Source organism: Hemitrygon akajei, unplaced genomic scaffold (assembly GCF_048418815.1).
Source record: "Hemitrygon akajei unplaced genomic scaffold, sHemAka1.3 Scf000173, whole genome shotgun sequence".
NCBI classification, from domain to species: domain Eukaryota; kingdom Metazoa; phylum Chordata; class Chondrichthyes; order Myliobatiformes; family Dasyatidae; genus Hemitrygon; species Hemitrygon akajei.
In genome coordinates, this window is record NW_027332059.1 from 720,677 (window position 1) to 742,669 (window position 21,993).

Consider the following 21,993-nt stretch of genomic DNA (forward strand, 5'->3'; position numbering starts at 1 on the left):
TAAACAAAAGTTAACAGTGTTATGCGTATAGATATGGGTAAATATAACTCCTAAACTATCGAGCCTGGGGGATCAAGGCTTAGAGTCTGGAGATGGTAACGTAGGAAACTTCAGTAATCGGAGGAATAAATGATCAGAGAAAGATACTTGTAGTCCAGGGTAATTGTAGAGAGAAGGCAATTATGTCGAATTCCACAGGTAAACGCAAACTGTCGTCGAAGATTTTGTTCGTTGAATCGATCCAAAATCCACTTAGATATATCAGACGAATGTCGTCTTCAAGTGACTACCACATAACATATCCAGGTAAGGGTTAACTTCAAGTGGTCCCACATTACATTCCTAAATCTACTCCTTTGGATTATACGAAGTGACAGACACACATTCTGGAGCAAACCTTGCCCTGGCAGTTCTAAATAAAAGTCTTAGACTACGAGAGTAGCTGTTCTGTCTCCCTCGTTCCGACTGTGTGTGTGTGTGTGTGTCTCATATCTATCTATATGTATCGCTCTCTCTAAATCTCTATCTCGCTCTCTCCGAGCTGAGAAAGCTGCCTGCTGACGTCACTGTTAGTCCCGCCTCACTCAGGAACTTTCTTAAAGTGACAGTCCACAGCAAAGGAAACCGAGGGACTCGTAACACCTGAGAGAGGTTGCTGAAGAGATAACAGATGCAATGGTCATGACCTGTCAAAAATCACTTGACAAGGGGTCCCTTGCAGAAATACACATCAATGTGGTCAACAAAAGGAAAGAAAAATCGAAAGTACATGAAATACAAACAATAAGGCAGTAAGTAATTTTTACACTCCGTTGATGTGACTGTAACGAAACCCCATTTCCCTCGGGATCAATCAAGTATGTCTGTCTGTCTGTCTGTGTAGAAAATGCCAAAAGAAATCAGACACAATCCAACACATTTCAGGACCCTACAGCAGTTTAATTCAATCTGATTAATTACAAAGGTACAATCAGTGGCAAATATGATTCACCAAAACCTAGCTTTAAAATACAAACGCATGAATGCCCTCTATCACTTCATCGAGGCACCGTAAGTTCAAGCCTGATCCACTTTTAGAGTCAAAATCTTACAAATTATATGATAATCAATACATTATATCAGATAGGACAATCTATAATAACCATTTGGATATAATATTACAGGATAAACAAGCAGGAACAACTCCCTCAATAGACAAAAGCATTCCCAACACACACACGTTCCTCGGCCAGTGCAGCACCTCACAACAGGAATTGTTTGTGTCATCAGTCAGATAACTGAATGATTTTCTCTGTCAATCAGCTTCAAAATGTTGCTACTCTGTCATTCGTTGCCACACCCTGTTGCTGATTCCCTTCTCCTCATCATACGTTCTTATGCTGACCATCGTTCAGAGCCTCAAACAATGCCCTGTGTGGACCCACCTCTGGTTTCTGTCCCTGCTCCATTGAACATCAAACTAATGGTTTCCCATACTACTTTCAGTGTTTGGAGGACAGTGGTGTTTCCTAACAACCCTTCAGAAGCAGGGAAAATGACAAATAATGTGGAAATTAGCCCTGAATAGGGAGGTTAACAACTAATGTCATTCTTCCTCAGCCCAGAGATTTGAGGGGCGAAGAACATCTCAGAAAGAACTGCAGTCAGCTCGACTTCCTCAATCTGCAGAAAATTCAAGGGAAACCTCTTCACCCACAGAGTAGTGACTGGAACACCCCCCCCCCCCCTCCACAGGGAGAGTGAGAGATGAACAACAAGGGAAGATGTAAAAGGACTGTCGCAAACAGTATCACTGGCAGGATCCAGCCAGCATGAGTTAACTGTCTACTGTACACTAGGTGTGTTGTAAATTCACTAAATACCGGAGACAGTTTAAAATAGAACTGATTTATTTGTCACTGATCCAGTCGCAGTAAAGGTGAATATGCAGCAGAAGAAACTCCTCCCATTCCCAGTGACCAGGGTGCAGAACTGGATGTGGTGAGCAGCAGCAATAATTGCAGAGTTCAGCACCGACAGTCACTCTCGAAATTGCATTCAGCAACGGTGATGGACAAATATCCAGCATGCAGCTCATTGAAACTTTCTCCCCAATGTGAACCCACCAATGTCTCACAAGTGTAACATGCGGCAATGTTTCACTGCTAATGTAATGGCCTCTCTGTAATGTTTCACTGCTGAGGTAATGGTTTCTCTGTAGCAGAGATAACAGGGTTGTGGTGTGCGATGCTATCCAATGAGAGAAATGTTCTTTCATTGAGTCTGGAAGAGAGATTTTCACGGTCGCTTGCTGGGACAGATGAGAAGACACAAATGGAGAAAATGGGCCCTTATTTTTTCTTTACTAACCCTATAGTGAAAGTAAGAATTATAGAGCTCAGTCCTTTAATGACATATTGTGTACTGTTTGTTACTTCGGGGTACTGATTTGAAACAGGGGACACATCACGCAGCATCCACCCAAACAAGATTTCTTAAGTTTGGCCATGCTGGGGGGGTGGCGTGAACACCCCCTATATTAAGCTGCTAGGCGAAGTGAGAGTTACATAAGGTTAGATGTCTGAGTGAATCCCTTTCCGCATTCACAGCAGGAAAAAGGCCTCTACCCAATGTGAACTCGCTGGTGTCTCTGCAGCTGAGATGATGAAGCGAATCATTTCCCACAGTCTAAGCAGATGTACGGTCTCTCCCCAGTGTGAACTGACAGGTGCGCTTGTAGGTGGGATGACTGAGTGAATCCTTTCCCACACTCTGAGCAGGTGAACGGCTTCTCCCCAGTGTGAACTCGCTGATGTTCCTTCAGTTTATATGACTGAGTGAATCCCTTCCCACACTCTGAGCAGGTGAATGGTCTCTCCCCTGTGTGAACTGACTGGTGTGCTTGTAGGTTGGATGACCGAGTGAATCCTCTCCCACACTCTGAGCAGGTGAATGACCTCTCCCCAGAGTGAACTCGCTGATGTACCTTCAGTTGAGATAACTGAGTGAATCCCTTCCCACAGTCCGAGCAGGTGAACAGCCACTCCCTGTTGTGAACTTGCTGGTGAGCAATTAGGGAGGACAAACGAGTGAATCCCTTCCCACAGTCTGAGCAAGTGAATGGCCTTTCTCCAGTGTGAACTCTCTGATGTATCTTCAGTTTAGATGACCGAGCGAATCCCTTCCCACAGTCTGAGCAGGTGAATGGCCTCTCTCCAGAGTGAACTCTCTGATGTATCTTCACTTGAGATGACCGAGTGAATCCCTTCCCACAGTCTGAGCAGGTGAATGGCCTCTCTCCAGTGTGAACTGATTGGTGTACCTTCAAATTAGATGAGCAAATGAATCCCATCCCACAGTCTGAGCAGCTGAATGGCCTCTCTCCAGTGTGAACTCGCTGATGTACCTTCAGTTGAGATGACTGAGTGAATCCCTTCCCGCAGTCTGTGCAGGTGAATGGCCTCTCTCCAGTGTGAACTCGCTGATGTACCTTCAGTTGAGATGACTGAGTGAATCCCTTCCCACAGTCTGAGCAGGTGAATGGCCTCTCTCCAGTGTGAACTCTCTGATGTATCTTCAGTTTAGATGACTGAGTGAATCCCTTCCCACAGTCTGAGCAGGTGAAAGGCCTCTCTCCAGTGTGAACTGATTGGTGTACCTTCAAATTAGATGAGCAAATGAATCCCATCCCACAGTCTGAGCAGCTGAACGGCCTCTCTCCAGTGTGAACTCGCTGATGTACCTTCAGTTGAGATGACTGAGTGAATCCCTTCCCACAGTCTGAGCAGGTGAATGGCCTCTCTCCAGAGTGAACTCTCTGATGTATCTTCAGTTTAGATGACTGAGTGAATCCGTTCCCACAGTCTGAGCAGGTGAAAGGCCTCTCTCCAGTGTGAACTGATTGGTGTACCTTCAAATTAGATGAGCAAATGAATCCCATCCCACAGTCTGAGCAGCTGAACGGCCTCTCCCCGGTGTGAACTCGTTGATGTACCTTCAATTGAGATGAGCAACTGAATCCCTTCCCACAGTCTGAGCAGGTGAATGCCCTCTCTCCAGTGTGAACTCTCTGATGTACCTTCAGTTGAGATGAGCAAGTGAATCCCTTCCCACAGTCTGAGCAGGTGAACGGCCGCTCCCTGGTGTGAATTTGCTGGTGAGCCATTAGGTCAGATGACCAAGTGAATCCTTCCCCACAAATTCAGCAGGCGGCCATCCTCTTCCCAATGTGAATTAACTGGTGTGTCCACAGGTGGGAAGACTTTCTGAATCCCTTCTCACACACAGAACAGGTGAATGGCCTTGTCCCAGTGTGAACTCGCTGATGTACCTTCATTTGAGATGAGCAAGTGAATCCCTTCCCACAGTCTGAGCAGGAAGGATGATCCAGTGAATCCCTTGCTCCACTTCTTAAATATCTGGACAGAGACAACAAAACTGGTGTGTTGTGTTCGAGATTCCCATAGACAAGTTTCTTGTCATTTTTAACCTGTAAAAAAATTTACAAATGCATCAGAGGGTGAAGGGCATCATTTCAGTGAGAACACTTGGGTTATCAAGGTGTCATCTGGCATTACGCTGTTACAATGAAGTTCAACCCAAGTTGGGGAGAGAAATCATCTTCTAACTGGGCACAGAGCTGGTATCTGGAATGACCCTCAAATTCTCTGATGCTCTTCCTATCTCTATAAGAATGGGGCACTTCTGCCATGTACAATCTGTGCCCTGGCTCCATTTGACTGTCTCCAATCCCTGTTCCCACTGAGCTGCATGGATTCCTGGAAGTGGAAGCATTGGACAGGCAGGAGGACAAAACTGTAGCTAAACTGAGAAGCCAAAGCCAAAGAGAGGGCAAAATATAGAGCAAAACCTATATGGAAGCTTTTAGAAACCAATAGAAGATGACTAAAAAAAAGCCAGATGAGCTCAGGGCATGGGATTATGATATTGTAGTCATTAATGAGTCTTGGCAGCACCCAACAGTCTGAGGCATTTAGAGGAACAAAATATCCGGGGCCTCAATATCTCTTGAAAACCCAGGTTCCCTGCACCAGTTACCTTTCAACTTTTATTTTATCAGGCACATGCAAACTCTACACCATCAGAATTTCACATCTGAAGGCCTCCCAGTTACCAAGTACTCCTTTGCCAGATAACAGCCTGTCCGATAGCACACTTGTCAGATCCTTTCTGATACCATCAAAATTGACCTTTCTCCAATTGAGAATCTCAGCCCGTGATCCAGACCTCCCTTTTTCCACCTTTACTTTGAATTTCATGGATTATGATCACTAATTTCTGTCACCAGCCCTGGATCACTTCCTAATGGCTTATTGCACATTTCTACATCAGGAATTCTACGTACTGATTAAGGTCACATTTGACAAATTCTGCCGCATCTAGTCTTTTACAGTATGGGAGTCCCAGTCAATATATGGAAAGTTAAAATCACTTACTGAATCAACCTTTGTTTCTTGGCATGGTCTGCAATCTCTCTACAAATTTGTTCCTCTAAATCCCTCAGACTGTTGGGTGCAACTAAGTCCCAGTAATGGCTACAATACCATAATTCCCTGTCCTGAGCTCATCTGGCTTTCCTACGATGCTTCTTGCATTGTGATATACACAGCTCAGCACATTCATCACACCATGCTCAACCATTTGATCACTGACTCTATCTGAGGTATTAACAACATCTGACTGGTGTCAAGAAAACAAACTCTCCCTCATTGGCACAAAAACAAAGGAGCTGATTGTGGATGACAGGAGGATTGGAGACAGGCTAACCCATATTGACATCAAGATATCAATGGATCTGGGGTTGAGAGGGTGAACAGCTTTAAGATCCTCAGCACAAACATCAACAAGGATCTCACATGGTCTGTACAAACCGGCCGTGTTGTGAAAAGAGCAAAGGAGCCCCTTTTTCACCTCAGATCATTGAAGACATTTGGTATGGGCCCAAATCTTAAGAGCATTCTACAGGGAGACAATTGAGAGCATCCTGACTGGCTGCATCACTGCCTGGTATGTGAACTGTACTTCCCTCAATCTCAGGAACCTGCAGAGAGTGGTGCCCAGCGCATCTGTAGATGTGAACTTCCCATGATTCAGGGCATTTACAGAGACAGGTGTTTAAAAGGGGCCCAAAGGATATTGGGAACCCAATTCATCACAACCACAAACTGTTCCTGCTGCTACCATCCAGGAAACGGTCCCACAGCAAAAGGACTAATAGGCTTCAGGACATCATCTTCTACCAGGCCATCAGACTGATTAATTCATGCTGATAGAATTGCATTTTTGCTTTATTGACTGTCCTATGTACAAACTATTTATTAGAAATTACTATAACTTACACATTGCACATTTAGATTGAGACGTAACGTAAAGATTTCTACCCCTCATGTATATAACAGACTCCCAGCTGATCCAGAATTCATCCATTTCAAGTTCCAACTCCTTAAGGTGCAGGGTTACAAGCTGCAGCTGGATGCACATCTTGTAGGTGAGGGTATCAGGGACACTGGAGGTCTCCCCACCTTCCCACCAATATCCCCTCTAACTTGTAATGACCAGTGTGCACATAAATCATGTACTGTACATTTTTTTACCCAGTGACAAAATGTGCATAGAGATTTTTATATAGTGAGGTATTCATTTTAACAGCTAGCAAATCACTGTCAATAAGAACTTTGATCTCCTCTGGGTTCGATCGAGTTCATCTGCTCTCTCACACTATATAGCAGGCCTGTAGATAGAAAGATAGATAGATAGATACTTTATTCATCCCCATGGGGAAATTCAACATTTTTTCCAATGTCCCATACACTTGTTATAGCAAAACTAATTACATACAATACTTAACTCAGTAAAAATATGATATGCATCTAAATCACTCTCTCAAAAAGCATTAATAATAGCTTTTAAAAAGTTCTTAAGTAGTTTACTTAAATACATTAAATACAATCAACCCCGGCACTTTAACATATCTTACTCCTGGTGGTTGAATTGTAAAGCCAAATGGCATTGGGGAGTATTGATCTCTTCATCCTGTCTGAGGAGCATTGCATCGATAGCAACCTGTCGCTGAAACTGCTTCTCTGTCTCTGGATGGTGCTATGCAGAGGATGTTCAGGGTTTTCCATAATTGACCGTAGCCTACTCAGCGCCCTTCGCTCTGCTACCGATGTTATACTCTCCAGTACTTTGCCCACGACAGAGCCCGCCTTCCTTACCAGCTTATTAAGACGTGAGGCGTCCCTCTTCTTAATGCTGCCTCCCCAACACGCCACCACAAAGAAGAGGGCGCTCTCCACAACTGACCTATAGAACATCTTCAGCATCTCACTACAGACATTGAATGACGCCAACCTTCTAAGGAAGTACAGTCGACTCTGTGCCTTCCTGCACAAGGCATCTGTGTTGGCAGTCCAGTCTAGCTTCTCGTCTAACTGTACTCCCAGATACTTGTAGGTCAATGAAGGATTTTCTCACCAAAGGTCTTGCATATTGTCCGTAAGTGGTTTGTTTGCTAAATTATGGTTTGAAAAGTCAGAGTTTCAAATATCACTCCACTTCTTCCCATTTGTAAATTTTCCAGCAACTTTTGCATCACCACAATACACATAGGTAACACCAGTTTCTATATTGGACATAAATATTTCCCATGAAACCTCCTGAGGAATTAAGGATACATACATAAAAAAAAAAACATTTTGACCCTATGTAAGCTCTGGCTAAAAGAATATTTGGGACTGAACAGGAATTTTTGAACTGAAGTCAACTTTGTGTTCAGTGGTTTGCTAAGACAGGCTCATTACCAGTTCTCTGTGGCTTGCAGAGAGACACACTGAGAGCTGATAACATTATGCATTGCACCCTCATTAGCTGATAACATTATACATTGTACCCTCATTTGAGTGAAGGGAGGAGAACTCGCTGATAAGGACAGGAATGAACATCTGTCTGTAATTAAGTCAGGGCCTTGCAATGGGAATAACTGATAAGGACTGGACAGTACATCCACCTGTAATTAAAACCTTCATTTAGCAAACTCTCTTATCTATGTAATTAAGTTTTGCAATAGTAAAGTCTGGGGCTTACTATATATAAATGTCTGGGTTCATGTATAAATACACGGCTGTAACCTGACTGAGTCAGTCCACTTGTCAGATGGTGGCAGTGCTTACGTGCCTTCCCTTTGACAACTGGGTCTCAAACTCCTGCAGGAGAATGCGCAATAAACCGTGGTGACGATAAGAACCTGGTCTCCCAAGTTTTATTCAGATTCCACTTTAACGTTTAGTGTCTCGAACAGGATCCCAATATAGGGAGTGCCAAGCAGACGGGCTGAGTAAGTGGCTGGACCACTCTGGGGACGGCGGAGACTGACCGGGCACTCAATAGGTATTTTATCTTTCATCGCTCTCCGTTCGTTCCTTTCGGGGTACGGTCCCTCGCCCAAGGCTAATCGTATACCTTGACGGGATCAGGAAAGAATCTGTTGGGAGACTTGTATAAGGGAGGCAAAATTTTAGTAAGTGGGCAGGAGGCGGTTCCAGGTAAATTTCACTAAGTAGACAGGAGGCAGACGTGCCGGGTAAATTAATTAAATGAGCATGAAGTGCCAGCCGGGTAAATTTATTAAATGGACAGGAGGTGTCAGCTGGGTAAATGTATCTGTTTGTTAATTAAGCAGGAGGCTTTGTGCCGGGTAAATTACTTAGAGAACATGGGTCAATTGCAGTCGATTGATATGAGTGGGCCGGGAGCAGCCCTACACAATGTGTGAGAGTTTTCCAGACAAGGAAAAAGATTTGCGCATGTTGAGTGCAGCACTGAATAAGAAATTGGGGGACAAAATCTGGCCACTGTGGGGGAACCAGGGATATTACCTCATGAGAACAAGCAGTAAATTTGATATGGAAAAAGAACTGTGGAAAGAAGTGGAAATTGTTGGAAAGGAAATGGAAGGATAAGGCAGATGCAAAGTGGAACGGTACATTATTAGCAAGTTGGAGGAATAATGCATGTGACAAAGGGTACGTTCAGCAGGAGGAACGCCAAAGTTTGGGAGACACTAAAAGCGGTGCGTGAATGGGTGGATAGACGAAGAAAACAAGAGCAGGGATAAAAACATAAGCAAACTGAGTCTAGCCTAGATAGGAGAGAATGGCAGGAATGTCAGTCTGAAGTTCGAACTGATAGGGAAACAAGAGATCCCAAACCCATGTCTGGCATACCAACCCTGTTACAGGACAGTGACTGTGATGAGGTGTGGGCACCCAAGGTACTCCCCCCCCCCAACACCTCACCAGGAGCCGAGTGCACCCAGTGCTCCCGAACCCCTATCCTCCCAGTACTCAGATACGGTGACCACTCGGGTAAAACAGTGGCGGCAGGGAAGGGGGAGGTCCCTATACCATGAGATTCGGAAAGGGAATACCTACGATTATTCCGAGACAGGGAGGGAAGAATCCAATAGAACCCCAGAGGTAATGGCTCCACAAAGACATTGGCTCAATGGAAGAAGCCAGAGAGTGGTAGTGGAGGATTGCTACTCTTGAGTGGAGGCCTGTGACTACTGGTGTGCCACAGGGATCAGTGCTGGGTCCATTGTTATTTGTTATCTATATCAATGATCTGGATGATAATGTGGCAAATTGGATCAGCAAATTTGCCGATGATACAAAAATTGGAGGTGTAGTTGTCAGTGAGGAAGGTTTTCAAAGCTTGCAGAGGGATTTGGACTAGTTGGAGGAATGGGCTGAAAAATGGCAGATGGAGTTTAATGCGGACAAGTGTGATGTATTGCACTTCGGAAGATCAAGGTAAAACATACAAGGTAAATGGTAGGACACTGAGGAGTGCAGTAGAACAGAGGGATCCGGGAGTACAGATACATAATTCCCTAAAAGTGGCAACACAAGTTGTAAAGAGAGCTTTAGGTACATTGGCCTTTATAAATCAAAGTATTGAGTATAAGAGTTGGAATGTAATGGTGAGGTTGTATAAGACATTGGTGAGACAGAATTTGGAGTATTGTGTGCAGTTTTGGTCACCTAATTACAGGAGGGGTATTAATAAGATTGAAAGAGTGCAAAGAAGGTTTACAAGGATGTTGCTGGGACTTGAGAAACCGAGTTACAGAGAAAGGTTGAATAGGTTAGGACTTTATTCCCTGGAGCATAGGGGAATGAGCGGTGATTTGATAGAGATGTATAAAATTATGATGGGTATAGATAGAGTGAATGCAAGCAGGCTTTTGCCACTGAGGCCAGGGGGAAAAAAACTAGAGGTCATGGGTTAAGGGTGAAAAGTTTAAAGGGAACATCAGTGGGGGGCTTCTTCATTCAGGGAGTGGTGGGAGTGTGGAATGAGCTGCCAGAGGAAGTGGTGAATGCGGGCTCACCTTTGACATTTAAGAAAAACTTGGACAGGTATATGGATGAGAGGGGTTTGGAGGGATATGGCCCAGGGGCAGGTCAGTGGGACTAGGCAGAAAAATGGTTTGGCACAGCCAAGAAGGGCCAAAAGGCCTGTTACTGTGCTGTAATGTTCTATGGTTCTAAAGGCAATTGCCCACCCGAATGCTGCCCAATCCACGAGCAGGAGGAAGACCAGCCCTTAGTGATTCCTGTGTATGCACCCTGGAAGCCTCAAGAAATGATAATGATCATGAATCAGGTCCCAGGTAGAAAAGAAAAACCAGCACAGTTTGCTCAGTGTGTCCGCAGTACTATCCAAATGTTTAATGCGACCCTGCAAGATTTATTCGGTCTCTGCTACATGATTCTCTCAGCTGTTGAGGGGCGGAAATGGAAGGCAGGATTGAGATACCAAACCTATCAGGAGTTACAGCCAGGAAACCATAATGAGAATGAACAGACAGACCAGATTATTCAAGCCTTGGAAAGGGCTTTCCAGCAACCTGTAAACATCACTGCAGTTCTTGAATGCAAACCTAAGCCTGGGGAATTGGGAATAGACTATTGGGAGTGATTTGTGGCCTGCTACGGCACTTTCGCAGGAGACTGAGTCTTTAATGATGGGAATCCGTTCCCCAGTTTAACACCTTACTGCTCCAATGCTTACCAACTAAGATAGCCAACATGATTAAAACAAATAATATGGATTGGCCTGACAATGATTGAAATCGAATGCAAAGAGCTTTGACATATTATTGGGACCTGACATTGTGTGCTGTATCTGGGGATAAGAAATGGAAACAAAAACCTACCAAGGGACAGGTGGGGACAACAACCTGTTTAGAAATTGACAATCAATGATGCTTCCTACCGTGAGTACCACTCCTCAGGAAGAGCCCAGTGTAATATTGCAAGTTGCTGGAATTCCTGTTCCGTTTATGATTGATATGGGGCAACCACAACCACTCTCGATCAGGAAATAGTATCGGAAAAGAGAAAACAGCTATCAGACTCTGTTTGGGTTTGAATGAATGGAATGTACGTATCCACGTACCCAGCCACTGCAGGTGGAATTCTAGGGGAACCAGTGTGAGGTTTTATTTACAGTCACCACCAGTTGGGGTGTAATCTAGCAGAGAGGGACTTGCTCTGTCCATTGGAAGTCGAGATTCTCTGCGTGGACAAGGGTATTACCCTGGGACTAGTGAACAACCGACAGCTTCTCCAGTTACTGGCACCCCCCCAGTGGTGGGCACTTAATCTGGACTCCATTGTGTTTGAACCCCTTCTGCCAGCGGCCGACCCTCATGTGACTCTGTGCTATGACCCTCCGGGGTGCTCAACTGAGGAAAGCCAGTACTAGGTCCCCCTCGAGGGACAGAAGTTCCCAGTCACGGTGATTGGAGAGGTTAAAGGAAAAGAGGGCAGTGCATTTCTGGCCGAAGTTCCAGATTTCTTTGGCGACAGACAGGACTGGTTGTTCCCCATACTACCAGGGTCAGGGTTTGCCCCGGGTTCAAACCAAAGACCCTAGGGTTCCTTGCTTACATTTTGATGTAACAAGCCTCCAGCAACAAGGGAGACTGGCAAAACTTGGTCGCGGGACAACTCCAATACTGGAAGGAGTCTGAGGTGAAGACAGGACATCTTGTAAAACACTCTATCAATATTGACTGAACCCTAGACGTTGTACCCCGTCTCTGGGCAACCTCAGGCTAAGAAGACGGCCGCACCAACTGCCCCCCATCTGGATCACCGTGAAAGATTCTCCCATCCATTCCGCAATACGCCCTCAAGCCTGAGTAAATGTTTTATGAGGATATGAAGTTCTTTTGTGGATCCAGCAGGAAAACAATATTCTGACTATGTGATAGTGACAGACAGTGAAATAATTGAGCAGGCCTCTTTTGAAGCAGCTGTCTCCACCCAGGAGGCTGAGCTGTTTGCTCTGACTCCTGCCTGTATCCTAGCAACAGACTAAAGTGCGAACGTTCACACAGACTCCCATTATGCATTTGGAGCTGTACATGACTACGGGGCTCTCTGGGAACAGGGGGATTTCTGACTTGCTTTGGCCACCCCATTAGTAATGCCACCTTTATAAACAACTTACTCACCGCTCTACAGCTACCTCGAGTTTTGACTATTATTAATGTGCGGCCCACACCCGCCAGTCGGACTGGGTCACTAAAGGCAATGCTTTACCAGATCAGACAGCGAAAAGTGCGGCACAATCCTCGGTAGTTGTAGTCTCCTCGGGTTCCCATCAAGCAATCCTCCGTGACTTAAGCAGAACGGGTTTGCCAGACATGTGGGAGGTACGTACTTCAGCAGGACGCCTCTGATGAGGAGCGCAAACTGTGGTCCCAGATGGGGTGCCAGAAAGATCCCGACCAAGGTTTTTGGATCACCCCAGTGGGACAGGTTTGTGTTCCTACACAGTTTTTACCAATATTGGTCGATTATATACAGAACTGTACACACCTGGGAAAGGAGGGAATGGTTGGTAACCAGCACACTGGGTATGACTCCCTCGACAGATAGACCTTTTTCCTGTCTACAAGTTGATTTTATTGAATTGCCTAGAGTACATTGCTATTGATACTGCTTAGATATTATAGATGTGTTTAGTAGATGGTTTGAAGCTATTCCAATGACCACTAATACAGCTATGACTGTTGTGAAGGTATTATTACAGGAAGTAATTCCCAGGTACAAGCCAGAGATGCTGAGCTCTGACAATAGCCCACATATTGTTGTGACAGTGAACAAAGAGGTATGTAACAAACTAACTATGAGGCAACAATTCCACTGTGCACACCACCCACGGACTGCTGGCATAGTGGAAAGAGTCAATGGCACTCTGAAGAGTAAATTGGCCAAACTAACTGTGGTTACTGGACTCACTTGGTTGAAGGACCTACCATTAGCCCTATTCCACATGCGGGTTACCCCACAGGGGAAAACAGTGTTGTCACCAGCTGAAATCATCATGAGGACACCCTGGGGACCAAGACCTTGTATACCATTGTTGCCAGAAAGTCTACCAGCAAAATTCAAAATTCATACTCTTGGGGAAGAGATGGGAAATAACCAAAATTCTCCAAGCATTACATACACAGGTATGACAGGCTTACAAGGAAGAGAACTACCCCGCAGAGAGGAGTGACTATCCCACCCAAGAACCTGGGAATATTGTTCTGATCAAGAACTGGGATTGTGGGAAACTCGGATCTCGGTGGAGACAACCATATCAGGTGTTACTGACAACTCCATGGCTGTGAAACTGAAGGGGCAATCTCGTTGGATACACTGAACAGTCTGCAATCGTGTTACTGAAGGAACTGAGTAGAATGACTCTTGGACTAAAGGAAAATGTATTGTCTGATAGTGGTATTCATGCTTATGTCTTTGACAGGGCTCACCCCAGCATCCGGGGGGCACCCATGTTAACACCTTTGTCTGTCACACCGATGCCAAACAGGTAGAACTAGGGGCCTGCTAGGTTTGTGCTGAAATTCCGCAGCATGGCAAACTATGATTCCAATGTCAGTAATCCCGCTCAACCAGAGTGAGGAACTCTCAGCCTGGGCTTTCTCAAACAACACCCGGGGAAGTGAGGTGAGGGACTGTGGTACTGTGGCTGTCAGTGTTTTGAGGGATGGTATCTCAGGCTCCCACCAAACGGAACTTCCTACACTGGGAAACATGCATCCTGGCCATACTTGCAGGTGCCTGGCAGCGGAGAGGAATAACTGAGACTGAGTGATTTTGGATGATCACTTTTCTCTCCTATGGAGTAGCCAGGAATTCACCAGAGATTATCAATTTGTCTACAGCACTTGAGCTGGCCACAATACTGCAGAGGCCCTGACAGAAACACAGACCCAAGTAACAGAAATATCCACTGAAATGATTGCAATCCTGCAAACAGTCCTACAGAGTCGTATGGCTTTAGATTTTATCCTCGCTGAGAAAGGGGGAACCTGTGTTATTATTGACACAGAATGCTGCACCTATATCCCTGATGAGTCTAACATGACATCTCTCTCCAAGCACACTGCCAAGGAGATTGACAGCATCAAGAAAGTAGGGTAGGATTTACATGGGTTCACCGAAGGTTCGAAATGGTGGTCTTTGAAGGCCGGTTTGTTAATATATGGGGCATCATATTGCATTATGGCCTAATAGTTGTACATATCATTGTAATAATAACTGTTGTACACTGTTTCTTCCTACTGATAAGTCAATGCTGTACTCAGTTGCTTTCTCTGTAAAAAAAACTACTGCTTTGTTGATCATGTAATGATCAAAAGGAGGGAATGATAAAGTATGCAAAAGGGTTAAACAATAGCAGCAATATTGTTAAATATTGTTATTTAATTATTGTTAAATATTGTTAAATATTAAATATTAAATAAAATATTGTTAAACTTGGTTAAACAATAGCAGCCTGTTTTTCTGAAAGAAACTGCTGATATTCAACAGATGTGCTAAGCCATGCTGAGCCGTATTTCTTCTTGAGGGAAGATAGATAGGGCTTCAAGATGCTCATCTCCTTGGGCACTCATGCGTACAGATAGGACAGCTGCAGTCTGGTCTGTGTGTGTAAGCCATTATGACTATTTTGTAAATTGCCTTCAGGGGCTGTCATGTAGTAAATAACTTTGGCTCCAGCCTGTCTTGTGTGGGGAGTACCTGGATGGATATATCTGTGGTGTAAGGGGTATTGTTAGTCAGTTAGTGGATTGGGCAGGAACAGTCATAGACTCTTCCTGTTTGAGTGACTAACTGAATAAGCCCCGGGTGCTTGGAATAAAGAGTTTGTATTTATACGGTCTCTGAGTGACTTTATCCGGATTCGGCTTTGACAGAATGGGAGTGGTTTTAAAGGACTGGGCTGCTGGAAACACATTACCAGACCTGGAGTGATTGCAACTGGATCTGACAGAGGCATAACTGATTCCTCTGGGCACATTCAGTCTCACTTCCAACTATTTCCTTCCTTCCCTAGTACAGGTATGTAATCTCTAAAGGACCAGTGTTTGAGTAAATGAGACTCACCAAACTTTCTCCTGACTGAATCACTGGAATCTTCGAATCAGATGGGTTCTCTCCAGTTGATGCTCTCAATCCTCGGGCTGGTTCACTTGTTGCTGTTCCCTCGTCTTCAGTTGTGGTTTGCTTCCAGTTGAGGTTTTTCTTCCAATAAATCTCTCACCGCAGGTCTAACTTTAACATGAAAGATAATGAAGCACGTTAACAATAGAAAGAACAAAATATTTCTGCTTAATGTTACTAAGAAGAAAACTCACTGAAATTTAAATGTTGAAGGCAAATATAATGATCTCAGTAAACAATCTTTTATTGTCCCTCACATGTCACAAAACGATATGGGAGAAGAAGGAGCCATCATTCAGTATGGTAAGACATAAGACACAGGAACAGAATAAGGTGATTCGATCCATCTGGTCTGCCCCACCACTCAACCATGGCTGATTTTTATTCCAACACCATATTCCTGCCTTCCTCCTGTAACCCTGAAGCGACTTAGCAATCATCAATATATTAATCTCTGTCATAAACATACCCAAATGACAGCCTCGACCACCCTCTACAGCAACAAATTCCACAAATCAGACATCCTTTGGCTGAAGAAATTTTTCTCACCTCAATTTTAAAGGGAAGCATCTTTATTCTGAGACAGTGCTATCAGATCACAGATTCTCTGTCTAATGGAAACATCCTCTCCATGTCCACTGTATCCAGGCTTTTCAGCATTCGGTAGGTTTACTTAACCGTACATCCCTCGACTACCCCCTCCCCTTTCACCCCCGTCTGAACTCCATTGAGCACAGGTCCAGAATCATCAAATGCTCCTCATACATAAAGCCGATCATTTCTGAGATAATTCTTGCAAACCTTGTTAGCAACACACGACGTGATCGTGCGTCACAAAGCGGGGGACGGGGCATATCTGCGGCACATAGCCTCATGTGACCTGTTGGCGGGACTCCCCTTTCAGTTCTGCGGAAATAGACAGCCTGGGCTCCTGGTTTGGATCGCTCAATGCAGATTCAGTGAAGTCGACACATTTCTGACAAGCCCAGATAACTGGGTACTGTCAGAAATGAGCCACGCTCCCGAATAATGGCTTCAAGACAAATTCAAGGAAACAAAATTTATTAACAGTTCTGCAGAGCTGGGCCCCTTCAGAGAAGGGAACCCTGAACCTTACAGGGCAGCAGGTTTTATCCTTCTTCCTTACCCCTCCCCTCCCTGACTCCATTCCATATTTGGAGTTGTTTTTTTACACGTTTCTGTAAAACAATAGTCCATATCTCAGGACTTCAATGATTCCACAAACAGTTAATTTTGTCAAGGCTTCTGCATTCATAATTAGATCACACTTGTTTACAGACTTTAACCCAGACATAATTAAATCACAGTTGTCCCTAGACATAATTAAACCACATTTGTCCTTTGACTTTAACCCGGACCTGTCAGAAACGCACATCTTAATTTTGAATCTTACAATACCACCCTTTTTCTTTTTAAGATGTGCGTTTCAGCTAGCATTTCTCTCACTCCCAGGGGGCCCAGGTTCTTCTTTAATAGCATAAGTTTTAGCTCGTTTGTCCCATGATGGGGTATCGCTACGGCCTGGAGCTGGAATATACTGTGCCTGATAGTGTTCGTATACAAGGAATCAAACACGGCAAAAGTAAGAGAATCATTAGACCCCCGCCTGCTACTAGGAGAGCGGTGCGCCACCAACTACCTCCCAGTAGCCCGTCTAGCCAACTCATGTTCCCCAGGGATCTCCAGGTTTGTACTGGCACATTGGGCCAGTTTCCGAATTTTGTCGGATATTTTTAACACAGCCTTTCCACTGTCGTCTATCTTAAGGCAACAGTTTGTAAGATTGAACTTCCCACATACCCCGCCTTCAGAGGCCAATAGGTAATCCACAGCCAGCCTGTTCTGGTATATTGCTGTTCGCATCTGACTCTGCTGTTTTGCCAACAGCTCCAATGCCAGTGCCGTTTGATTGGTTATCACTTCCACCACCGCCTGCAGTCTAATAATTCGGTTTAACATGTAGACAGGAGTGCGATACCCCCACGACCCATCGTGGGCCCAGGTCGCTGGCCCATAGTATTCAATGATGCGAGCCGGTGGCCACTCATCACCCCACTCGTCCACCTGTATCTCCCGTGTTTCTCTCCTTAATGAATCAAACAACTTAATTCCCAGCTTCCGGTCACCCTCCTGATGCAGGAGGAAGAACTCCGGTCTTTCCTGGGACAGCTGAGACTTCTCATGGTCCCCCCCTGTCCCATGTATCCTTTATTATAGACTTGGTAATAAGGTTTACTATTCTCCCAACATGTTTCTCTCTTGCTTAGATCATAGCATCGATCATTCACATGCGAGTGGGACACAAATGATCCTGGGAACACCCTCTGCCCCACTCGTACCATGGTTCTGCACTTGTCACATTTCCCTTCAATTTCCCCGACATATAGAATCAAATATATTACAGTCAATAATGTTACAGTCCACATAGAGTTCATTTTTGCTGCCTTTTTAGCCTCACCACCATCGGTTCTTCACCGGGAACACAGGTCCACTCAGTGCAGCTTTCGGGCTTCACCGGTCCTTTTACCCTGGATGCGTGTGTCCACCCTTTTTCTTTTGTCCTTACAGCCGCCTCTGTTGTTAGCAGGACCTGGAAAGGGCCTTCCCACTGTGGCTGTAACTTCTCCGGCTTCCAGTTCCTTACCAGAACCCAATCTCCAGGCACGATCTGATGTAAAGCAAAATCGAACAGCGGAGTCTGGGCCAAGAGACCCTTTTTCCGCAGTTCTGCAAAGGAACGGGACAGTGCCAGTAAATAGTCCCTTACAAAGATATCACCCCCTTGTAGCGTGGGGTACCCTTCCACCTTATTCCAATACGGGAGTCCGAACAACATCTCATATGGGGATATTCCTATGTCCTTGCGGGGCGCTGTTCGTATTCTTAAAAGGGCAATAGGGAGACACTTAGTCCATGGTAGTTTGGTTTCTAACATCAACTTGGTCAGTTGTGCCTTTAGGGTGCTGTTCATTCGTTCTACTCTTCCCGAACTCTGGGGATGCCACGGGGTATGGTACTTCCATTCGATATCAAGTGCATCAAACCCTCCCAGTTCCCTTCCTGGTACCATACCTCCGGGCTTATTTTCCTATCATCTTCTTCCCTGAGGGCAAACAGCTGTACCATTATCTTCCCGTTCCTGGGCACAGTCCCGATGCCTGGCCTGACTTGCAGATCCCGCCCGAGCAGGTTGAATCTCGCAGAGGGTAACAAAAGTAGGTCCTGTCCCGTTACCCTATTCTCATGTTCAATTTTCACGTTTTCTATAACAGGTACTTGTAATATTTTGCCTCCAATACCGGATACTCCCATTACCTTTGTTCCGGTTCGGGCGCCGGGAGGTATCTGGATTATGCTAGATCTTTCGGCACCCGAATCTACCATAAAGGTTGTATCTGACCCTTGGGAACCTACTTTTAAATTTACCAGGGGTTCCTGCCGATAATTCATCCCCAAGGGGTGGAACCCCCGACCTCCCTAGTCTTCATCTTCCATCATAGCGTACGAGCGCACTTCCCGTCGGTATCTGGGGCACTCGCGCCTGAAGTGTCCTTCTTCGTTGCAGTGAAAACATCTTAAAGCCTTCCTTAGCCCTCCTCCTTGCTCCTGGCTACTACCTCGATCCAACCATGGTCCCCGTCTCTCTCTCTACTATCTGCGGTTACTTGTCGCACTGTCTGGACCATTATCCTTGCCGTCTTCTGCTTCTCTTCATCCCTTCTTACAAACACTATCTGTGCCTCCCTAAGTAGTTCACTTAAGGGTTTAGTTTTCCAATCTTCTAGTTTTTCCAGTTTTTTTTTAATCTGGCCATGTTTTCGATACAAATTCAACACGAATCAGCTGTTGGCCAACCTCCGCTCAGGGTCTTCGATTTGCGGAGCGGTAGGGGGCACATATGGGGCGGCAGGTGGTCGAGCACCTCCCATGTATTCTTTTTCTGTCCCCCTTCATTTATCGTTTTCAATTTATAACTATTTGTCGTTGGTAACCAGCATAGGGCATAATCACTTTCTTCAGGTTTAACGTTAGGTTTTGAATTCACGTACAGATTAAGGGCTTGTTGTACCCAATCCTCGCTAGACCCAAACTTAGGCCATCACACAGCCGACCCTTGGATCGGCTGGCGGGACCAGAATTCACAGTACTGTATCATTTTTTTTTTTGACTTCCCTTTTCGCCTCCCATAATCCAAATTTTCTAACATCCGTCCCAACGGACTATCAGGGGGTACCCCGGGGTATTTTTCATCATTGGCGCCTGGATTTCCTTTACCCTTTTCTCTCTTAGACCCCTTATTCCCCATCTCGAGGACTTGCTCGGTTCCAATCCACCCGCAGGCACCCTGTAATTCCACAATTCTCGTGCACTACGTCTTTGCAGGAATTTAATTTGAATGTGACCCACCTAGCTCGGTCACTCCTGTCCAATTCCGGAACGTGTATTCCCGCGATCGCCCAGGAATTCACCTGCAGGCACCCCGCAGTTCCACAATTCTCGTGTACTACGTCTCTACAGGAAGAATCACCTGCAGGAACCCCGCAGTTCCACAATTCTCGTGTACTACGTCTCTACAGGAGAAATCACCTGCAGGAACCCCGCAGTTCCACGATTCTTGTGTACTACGTCTCTACAGGAATTCAATTTCTTACCTGGGTCCTGTGCACAGAAATTACTCGATCGCTCACTGTCTCAACTGCCTCAACAACCCCTCTTTGTTTCCTTGAGTCCGCCGGATATCACTCGCTCAAGCCGCGCGGGGCGACGAGCAAGGAATCAGGGACTGCCGATCTCGGCAGGGTGCACCTTCTCCGATGTCCTTCCTTGCCCCCCTCACGGCTGGAGTGTGGATCCCGGACGAGCGCCCCAAGTTGTCAGAAACGAGCCACGCTCCTGAATAATGGCTTCAGGACAAATTCAAGGAAACAAAATTTATTAACAGTTCTGCAGAGCTGGGCCCCTTCAGAGAAGGGAACTCTGAGCCTTACAGGGCAGCAGGTTTTATCCTTCTTCCTTACCACCCCTCCTCCCTGACTCGGGAGGTACACAGTGTTTTCCCATTCCATATTTGGAGTTGTTTTTTTACACGCTTCTGTAAAACAATAGTCCATATCTCAGGACTTCAATGATTCCACAAACAGTTAATTTTGTCAAGGCTTCTGCATTCATAATTAGATCACACTTGTTTACAGACTTTAACCCAGACATAATTAAATCACAGTTGTCCCTAGACATAATTAAATCACAGTTGTCCCTAGACATAATTAAATCACAGTTGTCCTTTGACTTTAACCCGGACCTGTCAGAAACGCACATCTTAATTTTGAATCTTACAGGTACTAAATGAGTAATTGGCCTTCATTTCGGGGCTCACGGCCAACATCGGATCTCCCCGCCCGGGATCGGTCTCAATACTCACCGATGGAAAAGTGATATCTTCGGCCCGCAGACAGTGATCCCGAATCCGCAGAACGCAACCCGCCTGGAGACTGTGAGCATGCGCAAAGTGATTGGTGCATCATCCGTAGGGCGGGGCCTCGGAAGCGACGCACAGATGCTGCCCATCTGCGGTTAAATGGGTGGGGCAAAGTGGATCACATGACCCCCCTCTCCCGGGCAGTTATTCCAGCTACCCATTACTCTGTGGACAGAAGCAAACTTGCCACTCACATCTCCTCTCACCCTAAATGTATTAGACATTTCAACCACCAGGAAAAATATATCGTCTGTCCACTCTATTTATTCCTCTCGTAACCTTGTAAACGTCCATCTAGTCTCACCCCAGCCAGCGCCGGTCTAGAGAAAACAACACAAGTTTGTGCAGCCTCTCGTTATAGCTCATGCCCTCTAATCCAGGCAATATCCTGGTAAACCTCTTCCACACCCTCTCCAAAGCCCCGACATCCTTCCGAGAATGGGGGCGCCCAGAACTGTCAGAAACACTCCAGATGTGGCCTAACTAGTTTTATAAAACTGTGTTACGAACTGTAACGTTTTAGAAACGAACCAGCAGCAACAGATTTCACACTGGAGTCTGGTTTTGATGTTAAACCATTTCTTTATTAGGATCTACTTCTCATAAGTTAACGAAATAAAGGAAAGTTAACAGTGTTATGTGTGTACATGTGTAAATATAACTCCCAAACTATCGAGCCTGAGGGAAAAAAGCTCAGAGTCTTGAGATGGTAAAGTAGGAAAGTTCAGTAATCCCCGGAATAAATGATGGGAAAGAGATATTTGTAATCCAGGGTGAAACGTAGAGAAAAGGCCGTTACTTCAAAATAACCGTCGACGAAGTTCTTATCCGTTGAATCCGTCCACATACGAGTTATCAGCGAAAGTGACCTGTCACAGGAATACCGTCTTCCAGGGATTACCACACAACATACCCAGGCAATGGTTATCACAAGATATTCCACAACCCACTCCTATGGATTATACG

At 45.3% G+C, this 21,993-nt stretch overlaps 1 protein-coding gene across 2 annotated transcripts in view; it reads right to left on the reverse strand.

Moving 5' to 3' along the window:
- LOC140724209 (uncharacterized) overlaps positions 1–19,918 on the reverse strand; it is a 67,507-nt gene extending 47,589 nt beyond the window's left edge. Inside the window, exons 1-3 of one of the 2 annotated variants that reach the window (XR_012098062.1) lie at positions 18,010–19,918; positions 15,474–15,641; positions 6,599–6,730 (exon numbers count right to left, since the gene is read on the reverse strand). The gene's annotated coding sequence lies outside the window, so the exon portion shown is untranslated. Of the gene's footprint in view, positions 1–6,598; positions 6,731–15,473; positions 15,642–18,009 lie in introns of those variants that run through there. The other variant, XR_012098061.1, reaches the window with a different exon arrangement.
- Between the last annotated feature and the right edge of the window lie 2,075 nt (positions 19,919–21,993).